Source organism: Mus caroli, unplaced genomic scaffold (genome assembly GCF_978045245.1).
Source record: "Mus caroli unplaced genomic scaffold, Mus_caroli_1 scaffold_37, whole genome shotgun sequence".
NCBI lineage: Eukaryota > Metazoa > Chordata > Mammalia > Rodentia > Muridae > Mus > Mus caroli.
This window is the reverse complement of record NW_028227292.1, coordinates 1,947,245-1,960,086: the sequence shown is the minus strand read 5'-3', so window position 1 is coordinate 1,960,086 and position 12,842 is coordinate 1,947,245.

Here is a 12,842-nt window from a genome sequence, read left to right as displayed (position 1 = left end):
TGCAGTGTGATTTTCTCATTTTTCGCGTTTTTCAAGTTTTTTCGTAATTCTGGGTCCTACAGTGTGATTTTTTCATTTTCCACTTTTTTCAGGTTTTCTCCTCATATTTGCCTTCCTTCAGTGTGAGTTTTTAATTTTCTCCTTTTTTCAGGGTTTCTCGCCATGTTCTGGGTCCTACAGCGTGTATTTTTAATATTCCTCATTTTCAGTTTTTCTCGCCATATTCTGGGTCCTTCAGTGTAAATATTTTGTTTTCCAAGTTTTTCTGTTTTTTTGGTCATATTCTGGGTCCTACAGTGTGAATTTTTAATTTTCTACTTTTTCTCGCCATATTCTGGGATTGATAATGTAAATTTTTAATTTTCAGCTTTTTCAAGTTTTCTCGGCATATTCTGGTTCCTGCAGTTTGATTTTCTCATTTTCCACCTTTTTCAGGTTTTCTCGCCATATTTGGGGTCCTTCAATATGAGTTTTTACATTTCTAATTTTTCAGGGTTTCTCCGCATATTCTGGGTCCTACAGTGTGATTTTCTAATTTTCGATGTTTTTCAAGTTTTTTCACAATTCTGGGTCCTACAGTATGATGATTCTCATTTTTTACCTTATTCAGGTTTTCTCGCCATATTCTGGGTCCTTCAGTGTGAGTTTTTAATTTTTCTTGTTTTTCAGGTTTTCTCCTCATATTCCGGGTCCTTCACTGTGAATTTTTAATTTTTCCACGAATTTCAGTATTTCTCACCATATTCTTGGTAATACAGTGTGATTTTCTCATTTTCCACTTTTTTCATGGTTTCTTGCCATATATTGGGTCTGACAGTGTGAATTTTTAATTTTCACCTTTTTCAGGGTTTCTTGGCACATTCTGGGTCCTGCAGTGTGATTTTTTTCATTTTCCACGTTTTTCAAGGTTTATAGTCATTCTGGTCCTACAGTGTGATTTTCTAATTTTCCACATATTTCTTGTTTTCTTGCCATATTTGGGATCCTTCACTGTGAGTTTTTAATTTTCTACTTTTTTCAGGGTTTCTCACCATATTCTGGATGCGATAGTGTGAATTTTTAATTTTCACGTTTTTCAGGGTTTCTCGGCATATTCTGGGTCCTGCAGTGTTATTTTCTAATTTTCCACGTTTTTCAAGTTTTTTCGTAATTCTGGATCCTATATTGTGATTTTTTCATTTTCCACCTTTTTCAGTTTTTCTCGCCATATTTGGGATACTTCACTGTCAGTTTTTAATTTTGTACTTTTTTCAGGGTTTCTTTTCAAGTTTTTTCGCAATTCTGGGTCCTACAGTGGGATTATTCTCAATTTACACCGTTTTCAGGTTTTTCTCACCATAATCTGGTTCCTTCAGTGTGAGTTTTTAATTTTCCTTGTTTTTCAGGTTTTCTGGCCATATTCTGGGTCCTTCAGTGTGAGTTTTTAATTTTCCTTGTTTTTCAGGTTTTCTTGCCATATTCCGGGTCCTTCACTGTGAATTTATAATTTTCCAAGTTTTTCAGGTTTTTTCGTCATATTCAGGGTCCTACAGTGTGATTTTCTCATTTCCACGTTTTTCAGGTTTTCTTGCCATTTTCCAGGTGTGAATTTTTAATTTTTCCACGAATTTCAGTATTTCTCACCATATTCAGGGTCCTACAGTGTGATTTTCTCGTTTTCCACTTTTTTCATGGTTTCTTGCCATATATTGGGTCCGACAGTGTGAATTTTTAATTTTCACGTTTTTCAGGGTTTCTCGGCATATTTTGGGTCCTGCACTGTGATTTTCTCATTTTCCACGTTTTTCAAGTTTTTTCATATTTCTAGGTCCTATAGTGTGATTATTCTCATTTTCAACCTTTTTCAGGTTTTCTCACCATATTCGGGGTCCTTCAGTGTGAATTTTTAATTTTCTACTTTTTTCAGGTTTTCTAGCCATATTCATGGTCCTTTCGTGTGAGGTTTTAATTTTCCATTTTTCTTCGGGGTTTCTTGCCATATTCCGGGTCCATCAGTTTGAATTTTTAATTTTCCACGTTTTTCAGGTTTTTCATCATATTAAGGGTCCTACAGTGTGATTTTCTCATTTTCCACGTTTTTCAAGTTTTCTCACCATATTCGGGGTCCTTCAGTGTGTTTTTAATTTTCTACGTTTTTCAGTATTTCTCGCCATATTCTGGGTAATACAGTGTGATTTTCTAATTTTCCATTTTTTCATGGTTACTTGCCATATACTGGGTCCGACAGTGTGAATTTTTAATTTTCACGTTTTTCAGGGTTTCTCAGCATATTCAAGTTCCTGCAGTGTGATTTTCTCATTTTCCACGTTTTTCAAGTTTTTTAGTAATTCTGGGTCCTACAGTGTGATTTTCTCATTTTCCACATTTTTCAGGTTTTCTCACCATATTTGGGTTCCTTCACTGTGAGTTTTTAATTTTCTACTTTTTTCAGGGTTTCTTGCCATATTCTGGGTCAGATAGTGTGAATTTTTAATTTTCACGTTTTTCAGGGTTTCTCAGCATATTCAAGTTCCTGCAGTGTGATTTTCTCATTTTCCACGTTTTTCAAGTTTTTTCGTAATTCTGGGTCTTACAGTGTAATTTTCTCTTTTTCCACCTTTTTCAGGTTTCCTCAACATATTCTGGGTCCTTCAGTGTGAGTTTTAATTTTCCTTGTTTTTCAGGTTTTTTTCCATATTCCGGGTGCTTCAGTGTGAATTTTAATTTTCCACGTTTTTCAGGTTTTTTCGTCATATTCAGGGTCCTACAGTGTGATTTTCTCATTTCCACCTTTTTCAGGTTTTCTTGCCGTATTCCAGGTCCTTTAGTGTGAATTTTTAATTTTACATGTTTTTTAGTATTTCTCGCCATATTATGGGTAATACAGTGTGAATCTTTAATTTTTAAATTTTTTTCATGGTTTCATGCCATAATCGAAGTTTTCCAGTGTTTTTATTGCCATATTCTAGGTATTACAGTATGATTTTCCCCTTTTTTTTGATCCTTTCATGGTTTGTCACCAAATTTCAGGTCCTACAGTGTGATTTTCTCATTTTTCGACTTTTTCAAGGTTTATCACCATATTCCAGGTCCTACAGTGTGATTTTCTCATTTTCCACATTTTTCAGGATTTCTCGCCATATTCCAGTTCTTCAGTGTGAGTTTTTAATTATCCATGTTTTTCAGGGTTTCTCGCCATATTCCAGGTACTACAGTGTGATTTTCTCTTTATTGGACTATACAGGGTTTCTTACCCTATTCCAAGTCTTACAGTGTTCTTTTCTCTTTTTCCCTATTTTTCAGGATTTCTCACCCTATTCCAGGTCCTTCAGTGTGAGTTTTTAATTTTCCAAGATTTTCTCTGTTTCTTGCCATATTCCAGGTCCTTCAGTGTGAGTTTTTAATTTTCGACATTTTTCATGGTTAATCGCCATATTCTAGGTACTACAGTAAGATTTTCTCATTTTTCGACGTTTTCAGGGTTTCTCACCAGATTCCAGGTCCTATAGTGTGATTTTCTTATTTTTCGACTTTTTCAAGTTTTATCACCATATTCCAGGTCCTACAGTGTGATTTTCTCATTTTCCACATTTTTCAGGATTTCTCTCCATATTCCAGTTCTTCAGTGTGAATTTTTAATTTTACATGTTTTTCAGTATTTCTCGCCATATTCTGTGTAATACAGTGTGAATTTTTAATTTTCACGTTTTTCAGGGTTTCTCGGCATGTTCTGGTTCCTTCAGTGTGATTTTCTCATTTTCCACTTTTTCAGGTTTTCTCCCCATATTTGGGGTCCTTCTGTGTGAGTTTTTAATTTTCTACTTTTTTCAGGTTTTCTTGCCATATTCTGTGTCCTTCAGTGTGAGTTTTTAATTTGCCTCGTTTTTCAGGTTTTCTAGTCATATTCTGGGTCCTTCAGTGTGAATTTTTTTTTTGTTGTTGTTTTTTTTCGAGACAGGGTTTTTCTGTGTAGCCCTGGCTGTCCTGGCACTCACTTTGTAGACCAGGCTGGCCTCGAACTCAGAAATCCGCCTGCCTCTGCCTCCCTAGTGCTGGGATTAAAGGCGTGCGCCACCTCGCCGGGCTCAGGGTGAATTTTTAATTTTCCACATTTTTCAGGTTTTTCTGTCATATTCTGGGTCCAGAGTGTGATTTTCTCATTTCCGCGTTTTTCAGGTTTTCTTGCCATATTCCAGGTCCTTCAATGTGAATTTTTACTTTTCCACGTTTTTTCAGTATTTCTCGCCATGTTCTGGGTAATACAGTGTGAATTTTTAAGTTTCCACTTTTTTCATGGTTTCTGTCCATATTCTGTACCCGATAGTGTGATTTTTTAATTTTCACGTTTTTCACGGTTTCTCAGCATATTCTGGGTGCTGCAGTGTGATGTTCACTTTTTCCAGGTTTTTCAAGTTTTTTCCTAATTCGGGGTCCTACAGTGTGATTTTCTCACTTTCCAACTTTTTCAGGTTTTCTCGTCATATTTGGGGTCCTTCAGTGTGAGTTTTTTTTTTTTTTTTTTTTTTTTTTTTTGGTTTTTTGGAGACAGGGTATCTCTGTGTAGCCCTGGCTGTCCTGGCACTCACTTTGTAGACCAGGCTGGCCTCGAACTCAGAAATCCGCCTGCCTCTGCCTCCCGAGTGCTGGGATTAAAGGCGTGCGCCACCACGCCCGGCTGTGAGTTTTTAATATTCTACTTTTTTCAGGGTTTCTCGCCATAATCTGGGTCCGACAGTGTGAATTTTTAATTTTCACATTTTTCAGGGTTTCTCAGCATATTCTGGGTCCTGCAGTGTGATTTTCTCATTTTCCACCTTTTTCAAGTTTTTTGTAATTCTGGGTCCTACAGATTGATTTTCTCATTTTCCACCTTTTTCAGGTTTTCTCGCCATATTCTGGGTACTTCAGTGTGAGTTTTTAATTTTCCTCGTTTAACAGGTTTTCTCACCATATTCGCGGTCCTTCAGTGTGAATTTTTAACTTTCCGCTTTTTTCAAGTTTTTTCTTCATATTCTGGGTATTACAGTGTGATTTTCTCATTTTCCACCTTTTTCAGGTTATCTCCTCATAGGGTCCTTCAGTGTGGGTTTTTAATTATCTACTTATTTCAGGGTTTCTCGCAATATTCTGGGACCTACAGTGTGAATTTCTCATTTTCCACATTTTTCTGTGTTTCTCGCCATATTCTGGGTCCTACAGTGTGAATTTCTCATTTTCCACATTTTTCAGTGTTTCTCGCCATATTCTGGGTCCTACAGTGTGATTTTCTCATTTTCCACCTTTTCCAGGTATTCTTGGCATATTCTGGGTCCTACAGTGTGAATTTTTAATTTTCCATGTTTTTCAGGTTTTCTCGCCATATTCCTGGTCCTTTACTGTGAATTTATAATTTTCCAAGTTTTTCAGGTTTTTTCGTCATATTCAGGGTCCTACAGTGTGATTTTCTCATTTCCACGTTTTTCAGATATTCTTGCGATTTTCCAGGTCCTTCAGTGTGAATTTTCAATTTTTCCACGAATTTCAGTATTTCTCACCATATTCTGGGTCCTACAGTGTGATTTTCTCATTTCCATGTTTTTAAGGTTTTCTTGCCATATTCCAGGTCCTTCAGTTTGAATTTTTAAGTTTCCACGTTTTTCTGTATTTCTCGCTATATTTTGGGTAATACAGTGTGAATTTTTAATTTTACTCTGTTTTCATGTTTTCTCCTATATTCTCTGTCTGACAGTGTGAATTTTTAATTTTCACGTTTTTCAGGGTTTCTCAGCATATTCTGGTTCCTGCAGTGTGATTTTCTCATTTTCCACGTTTTTCAAGTTTATTCGTAATTTTGGGTCCTACAGTGTGATTTTCTCATTTTCCACCTTTTTCAAGTTTTCTCGCCATATTTGGGGTCCTTCAGTGTGAGTTTGTAATTTTCTACTATTTTCGGCTTTTCTCGCCATATTCTGGGTCCCACAGCGTGTATTTTTTATTTTCTACGTTTTCAGAGTTTCTCGGCATATTCTGGGTCCTACAGTGTGATTTTCTCATTTTCGAAGTTTTTCAAGTTTTTTCTTAATCTGGGTTCTACAGAGTGATTATTCTCATTTTCAACTTTTTTCAGGTTTTCTCGCCATATTCCCCGTCCTTCAGTGAGAAGTTTTAATTTTCTACTTTTTTCAGGTTTTCTCACCATATTCTGGGTCCTTCAGTGTGAGTTTTTAATTTTCCTCGTTTTTCAGGTTTTCTCGCCATATTCTGGGTCCTTCAGTGTGAGTTATTAATTTTCACGTTTTTCACGGTTTCCCGGCATATTCTGGGTGCTGCAGTGTGATTTTCACTTTTTCCACGTTTTTCAAGTTTTTTCCTAATTCGGGGTCCTACAGTGTGATTTTCTCATTTCCACCTTTTCCAGGTTTTCTTGCCGTATTCCAGGTCCTTTATTGTGAATTTTTAAGTTTCTACGTTTTTCAGTATTTCTCGCCATATTATGGGTAATACAGTGTGAATTTTTAATTTTCCACTTTTTTCATGGTTTCTCGCCATAATCAAGATTTTTCAGTGTTTTTATCGCCATATTCTAGGTATTACAGTATGATTTTCTCATTTTTCGATCCTTTCATGGTTTGTCACCAAATTTCAGGTCCTACAGTGTGATTTTCTCATTTTTCGACTTTTTCAAGGTTTATCACCATATTCCAGGTCCTATGGTGTGATTTTCTCATTTCCACATTTTTCTGGATTTCTCGCCATATTCGAGTTCTTCAGTGTGAGTTTTTAATTATCCATGTTTTTCAGGATTTCTCGCCATATTCCAGGTACTACAGTGTGATTTTCTCATTATTCGACTATACAGGGTTTCTCACCCTTTTCCAAGTCCTAGAGTGTTCTTTTCTCATTTTCCCTGTTTTTCAAGATTTCTCGCCCTTTTCCAGGTCCTTTTGTGTGAGTTTTTAATTTTCCAAGATTTTCACGGTTTCTTACAATATTCCAGGTCCTTCAGTGTGAGTTTTTAATTTTCAACATTTTTCATGGTTAATCTCCATATTCTAGGTACTACAGTACGATTTTCTCATTTTTCGACGTTTTCAGGGTTTCTCACCAGATTCCAGGTTCTAGAGTGTGATTTTCTAATTTTTCGAGTTTTTCAGGGTTTCTCACCATATTCCAGGTCCTACAGTGTGATTTTCTCATTATTAGACTATACAGGGTTTCTCACCATATTCCAGGTCCTACTGTGTGATTTTCTCATTTTTAGACTTTTTAGGGGTTTCTACCATATTCCAGGTCCTACTATCTGATTTTCTCATTTTCCACATTTTTCAGGATTTCTTGCCATATTCAAGGCCTTCAATTTGATTTTTTAATTATCCACGTTTTTCAGGGTTTCTCTCCATATTCCAGGTCCTTCAGTGTGATTTTCTCATTTTCCACATTTTTCAGGATTTCTTGCCATATTCCAGCCCTCTGTTTGAATAATTAATTATCCATGTTTTTCAGGGTTTCTCGCCATTTTCTCGGACCTACAGTTTGATTTACTCATTTTTCGACTTTTCCAGTGTTTCTAACCGTATTCCAGTCATTTAGTGTGATTTTTAAATTATCCACGGTTTTTTTTTTTTTTTTTTTTTTTTTGGTCTCTCGCCATATTCCAAGTCCTTCAGTATGAGACCTTAATTTTCAGCATTTTTCAGGGTTTATCTCCATATTCCAGGTACTTCAGTGTGAGTTTTTAATTTTCTACTCTTTTCAGGGTTTCTCGCCATATTCTGGATCCTACAGAGTGTATTTTTAATTTTCCACGTTTTTCAGGGTTTCTCTGCATATTCTGGGTCCTACAGTGTGATTTTCTCATTTTCCACTTTTTTCAATTTTTTTCGCATTACTGTGTCCTACAGTATGATTTTCTCATTTTCCACCTTTTTCAGGTTTTCTTGCTATATTTGGGGTCCTTCAGTGTGAGTTTTTAATTTTCTACTTTTTTCAGGGTTTGTCATATTCTGGGTCTTACAGTGTGATTTTCTCATTTCCATCTTTTTCAGGTTTTCTTGCCGTATTCCATTGTGAATTTTTAAGTTTCCACGTTTTTTCAGTATTTCTCGCCATATTATGGGTAATACAGTGTGAATTTTTAATTTTCCATTTTTTTCATGCTTTCTCGCCATAATCGAGTTTTTTCAGTGTTTTTATCGCCATATTCTAGGTATTACAGTATGATTTTCTCATTTTTCGATCCTTTAATGGTTTTTCACCACATTTCAGGTCCTACAGTGTAATTTTCTCATTTTTCGACTTTTTCAAGGTTTATCACCATATTCCAGGTCCTACAGTGTGATTTTCTCATTTTCCACATTTTTCAGGATTTCTTGCCATATTCCAGGCCTTCAGTGTGATTTTTTTAATTATCCACGTTTTTATAGTTACTCGCCATATTCCAGGTTCTACAGTGTGATTTTTCCTTTTCAACGATTTTCAGGTTTTCTTGCCCTATTCCTGGTCCTACAGGGTAAGTTTTTAATTTTCCACATTTTTCGGGGTTTCTCGTGATATTCTAGGTACTTCAGCATGATTTCTCATTTTTCACCTCTTTCTGGGTTTCTAGACACATTCCAGGTCCATCAGTGTGATTTTCTCAATTTCTACCTTTTTCTGGGTTTCTCTCCATTTTCCAGGTCCTAGAGTGTGAGTTTCTCATTTTCCACGTTTTTCAGGGTTTCTTGCCATATTCCAGGTCTTTCACTGTTTGATTTTAATCTTCCACATTTTTCAGAGTTTCTTGTCATATTCCAAGTCCTAGAGTGTGAGTTTTTAAATTTCCAACTTTTTCAGGGTTTCTTGCCATATTCCATGTCCTACAGTGCGAGTTTTTAATTTTCCACGTTTTTCATGGTTCTCTTCCTATTCCAGATCCTACAGTATGATTTTCTCATTTTTCATGATTTTCAGTTTTCTTCCCATATTCCAGATCCTACAGTGTGAGTTTTTTATTTTCCATGTTTTTCAGGGTTTCTTTCCATATTCCAGGTCCTATAGTGTGAGTTTCTCATTTTCAATGTTTTTCAGAGTTTTTCGCCATATTATAGGTCCTGCAGTTTGAGTTCCTCATTTTCCATGTTTTTCAGGTTTTCTCTCCATATTCCTGTTTCTACAATGTTAGTTTTTAATTTTCCTCGTTTTTCAGGGTTTCTCGCCATATTCCAGGTCCTGTAGTTTGAATTTTTTATTTTCCACGTTTTTCAGTGTTTCTTGCCATATTCTAGGTCCTACAGTGAGATTTTATCATTTTTCATGATTTTCAGGTTTTCTCGCCATATCCCAGGTCCTTCAGTGTGAGTTTTTAATTTTCCACGTATTTCTGTGTTTCTTTCTATATTCCATATCCTACCATTTGAGTTACTTATTGTTCACATTATTCAGGGATTCTTGCCATATTCTAGGTACTGCAGTGTGATTTTCTCATTTTTCATTATTTTTAGGTTTTTTAATTATCTGATTCTTTCAAGTTTTCTCCCCATATTCTAAGTCCTGCTGTGTGATTTTGTCATTTTCCACCTTTTCAGGGTTTCTTGCCATATTCCAGGTCCTCCAGTGTGAGTTTCTCCTTTTCCACGTTTTATAGGGAATCTTGCCATATTCCAGGTCCTAGAGTGTGAGTTTTTAATTTTCCACTATTTTTAGGATTTCTCACAATATTCCAGGTCCTACAGTGTGATTCTCTCATTTTCCACAATTTTAAGGTTTTCTTTCCATATTCCAGTTCTTATAGTTTGAGTTTCTCATTTTTCACATTTTTCAGTTCTTCTCACCATATTCCAGGTCCTAGAGTGTGAGTTTTTAATTTTCCACGTGTTTCAGTGTTTCTTGCCATATTCCAGATCCTACAGTGTGATTTTTTCATTTTCTGTGATTTTTCAGGTTTTCTTGCCATATTCCCAGTCCTATAGTATAAGTTTTCAATTTCCCATGTTTGCCAAGGTTTCTTGACATATTCCAAGTCCTATAGTTAGAGTTTCTCATTTTTCGGTGTTTCTAGCCATATACCAGGTGCTGCAGTGTTCTTTTCTCATTTTCCACCTTTTTCTGGGTTTCTTGCCATATTCCAGGTCCTACAGAGTGAGTTTCTTATTTTCCACCTTTTTCAGGTTTTCTCAACATATTCCAGATCCAACCGTGTGAGTTTTTAATTTTCCACGTTTTTCAGGGATTCTCAGCATATTCCAGGTCCTACAGTTTGGGTTTCTCATTTTCCAAGTCTTTCAGTGTTTCTCTCCATATACCAGGTCCTACAGTGTGATTTTCTCATTTTTCATACTTTGCAGGTTATTGGGTGTGAGATTTTTCTTTTCAATTTTTTTCAGGTTTTCCTGCCATATTCCATGTCCTACAGTTTGATTTTCTCATTTTTCAGGATTTTGAAGTTTTCTTGTCATATTTTATGTCCTACACTGTTAGTTTTTTTCATTTTCCACTTTTTAAAGATTTTCTTACTCTATTCCAAGTCCTACAGTGACATTTTCTGATTTTCCACGTTTTTCAGGGTTTCTCGCCATATTCCATGTCCTACAGGTTTAATTTTTAATTTTCCACATTTTTCAGAGTTTTTCACCATATCCCAGTTCCTACAGTTTTAATTTCCATTTTCCATGTTTTTTAGAGTTTCTCGCCATATTCCAGGACCTACAGTTTGAGTTTTTAATTTTCCATGTGTTTCAGGGTTTCTTGCCATATTCCAGCTTCTACAGTTTGATTTTCTCATTGTTCATGATATTCAGGATTTCTTGCCATATTCCCAGTCCTATAGTTTAAGTTTTCAATTTTCCATGTTTGTCAAGGATTCTCAACATATTCCAAGTCCTATAGTTTGAGTTTCTCATTTTTCAGAGTTTCTAGCCTTATACCAGGTCCTGCAGTGTTATTTTCTCATTTTCTTTTTTTTTAAGATTTATTTATTTATTATATGTAAGTACACTGTAGCTGTCCTCAGACACTCCAGAATGGGGAGCCAGATCTTGTTAGGGATGGTTGTGAGCCACCATATTTTCTTGCCATGTCCCTGGTCCTACACTGTTATATTTTTATTTTCCACGTTCTTCAGGTTTTCTCGCCATATTCCAGGTCCTACAGTGTGAGTTTTTAATTTCTACGTTTTTCAAGGTTTCTCTCCATATTCCAGGTCCTGCAGTGTGATTTTCTCATTTTCAATGAATTTCCGTTTTCAGTATTTGTCGCCATATACCTGGTCGTAGAGTGTAAGTTTTTAAATTTCCAAGGTTTTTCAGGTTTTCTCACAATATTCCAGGTCCTATATTGTGAGTTTTTAATTTTTGATGTTTTTCAGGGTTTATCGCCATATTCAAGGTCTACAGTGTGATTTTCTCATATTTGATGATTTTCACTTTTTCTTTCCATATTTCAGTTCCTACAGTGTTATTTTTTATGTTTCGTGTTTTTTAGGGTTTCTCTGTCACTGTGCTCAACTGTGGTTTTACAATGCTCCACTGTGATGTCCCACTTCTCTACGCTGTTGTCACCCTGCTCTAATGTGATCTCACAGTGCTCCACTGTGGTGTCACAGTGCTCCACTTCGTTGTCACAATGCTCCACTTTGGTGTCACAGTATGCCACTGTGGTATCAGATTTCTCATCTCTGGTGTCACAATGCTCCACTGTGGTGTCACATGCTCCACTGTGTTGTCAGAGTTCTCCACTGTAGTTTCATTGTGGTTCACTGTGGGGAGACAGTGCTGCACTGTGGTATCACAGTGGTCCACTGTTGTGTCACAGTGCTCACTGTGGTTTATCAGTGATCTACTGTGGTATCATATCACAGTGCTCCACTGTCATGTCACAGAGCTACACTCTACTGTCACCGTGCTGCTCTGTGTTGTCACAGTGCTCCACTGTGGTGTCACACTACTACATTATTGTGTCACAGTGTTCCACCTTTCTGACACAGTTCTCCACAGTGATGTAAGTGTGCTCCCCTCACTGTCACACTGCTGCACTGTCGTGTCACAGTGCTCAACTGTCATGTCACAATGCTCCACTCTGATGCCACAGTGGTCCACTGTGCTGTCACAGTGCTGCACTGTAGTTTCACAGTGCTCCACTCTTGGGTCACAGTACTCCACTCTGCTGTCACAGTGCTCCACAGTGGTGTCACAGTGCTTTACAGTGCTTTACAGTGATGTCAGAGTGTTCCACTCTGATGTTGCACTGCTCTACTCTGTTGTCACACTCCTCCACTGTGGTGTCATTGTGCTCCTCTGTGGTGTCACAGTGCTCCTCTTCGTTGTCACAGTGCTCCACGGTGCTGTCACCCTACTCCTCTGTGGTGTCACATTTCTCCACTATGGTGTCACATTCTCCACTGTGGTTTCACATGCTCCAGTGTGTTGTCATATACTCTAAAGATGCTCCACCACAGAACCAAGATACCTGCACCAATGTGTTCACTGAACCCTAATTTTTAATAACCATGAGCTAGAAACAACCCAGATGTCCCTCTATGGAAGAATTGTTACAGAAACTGTGGTACATTTACACAATGGAATACTACTCAGATATTAAAAAATGATTGCATCATAAACGTTGTAGGCACATGGATGGAACTAGAAAATATTTTCTTGAGTGAGGTAACCCAAATCCAAAAGGCCTTGCATGGTATGTACTCACCGATAAGTGGATTTTAGCCCAAAAGCTCAGAATACCCATGCAACAACTAAAAGTCAAATGAAGTTTTACAAGAAGTGAGACCAAAGTGTCGGTTCTTCAAACCTACTTAGAAGAGGTAACAAAATAATCATGGCAGGCTGAGGAAGGTGGTATCATGGTGGGAGAGAGAAAGGGAGAAGAAGAAAGAAGGAAGGATAGGGTCAGGT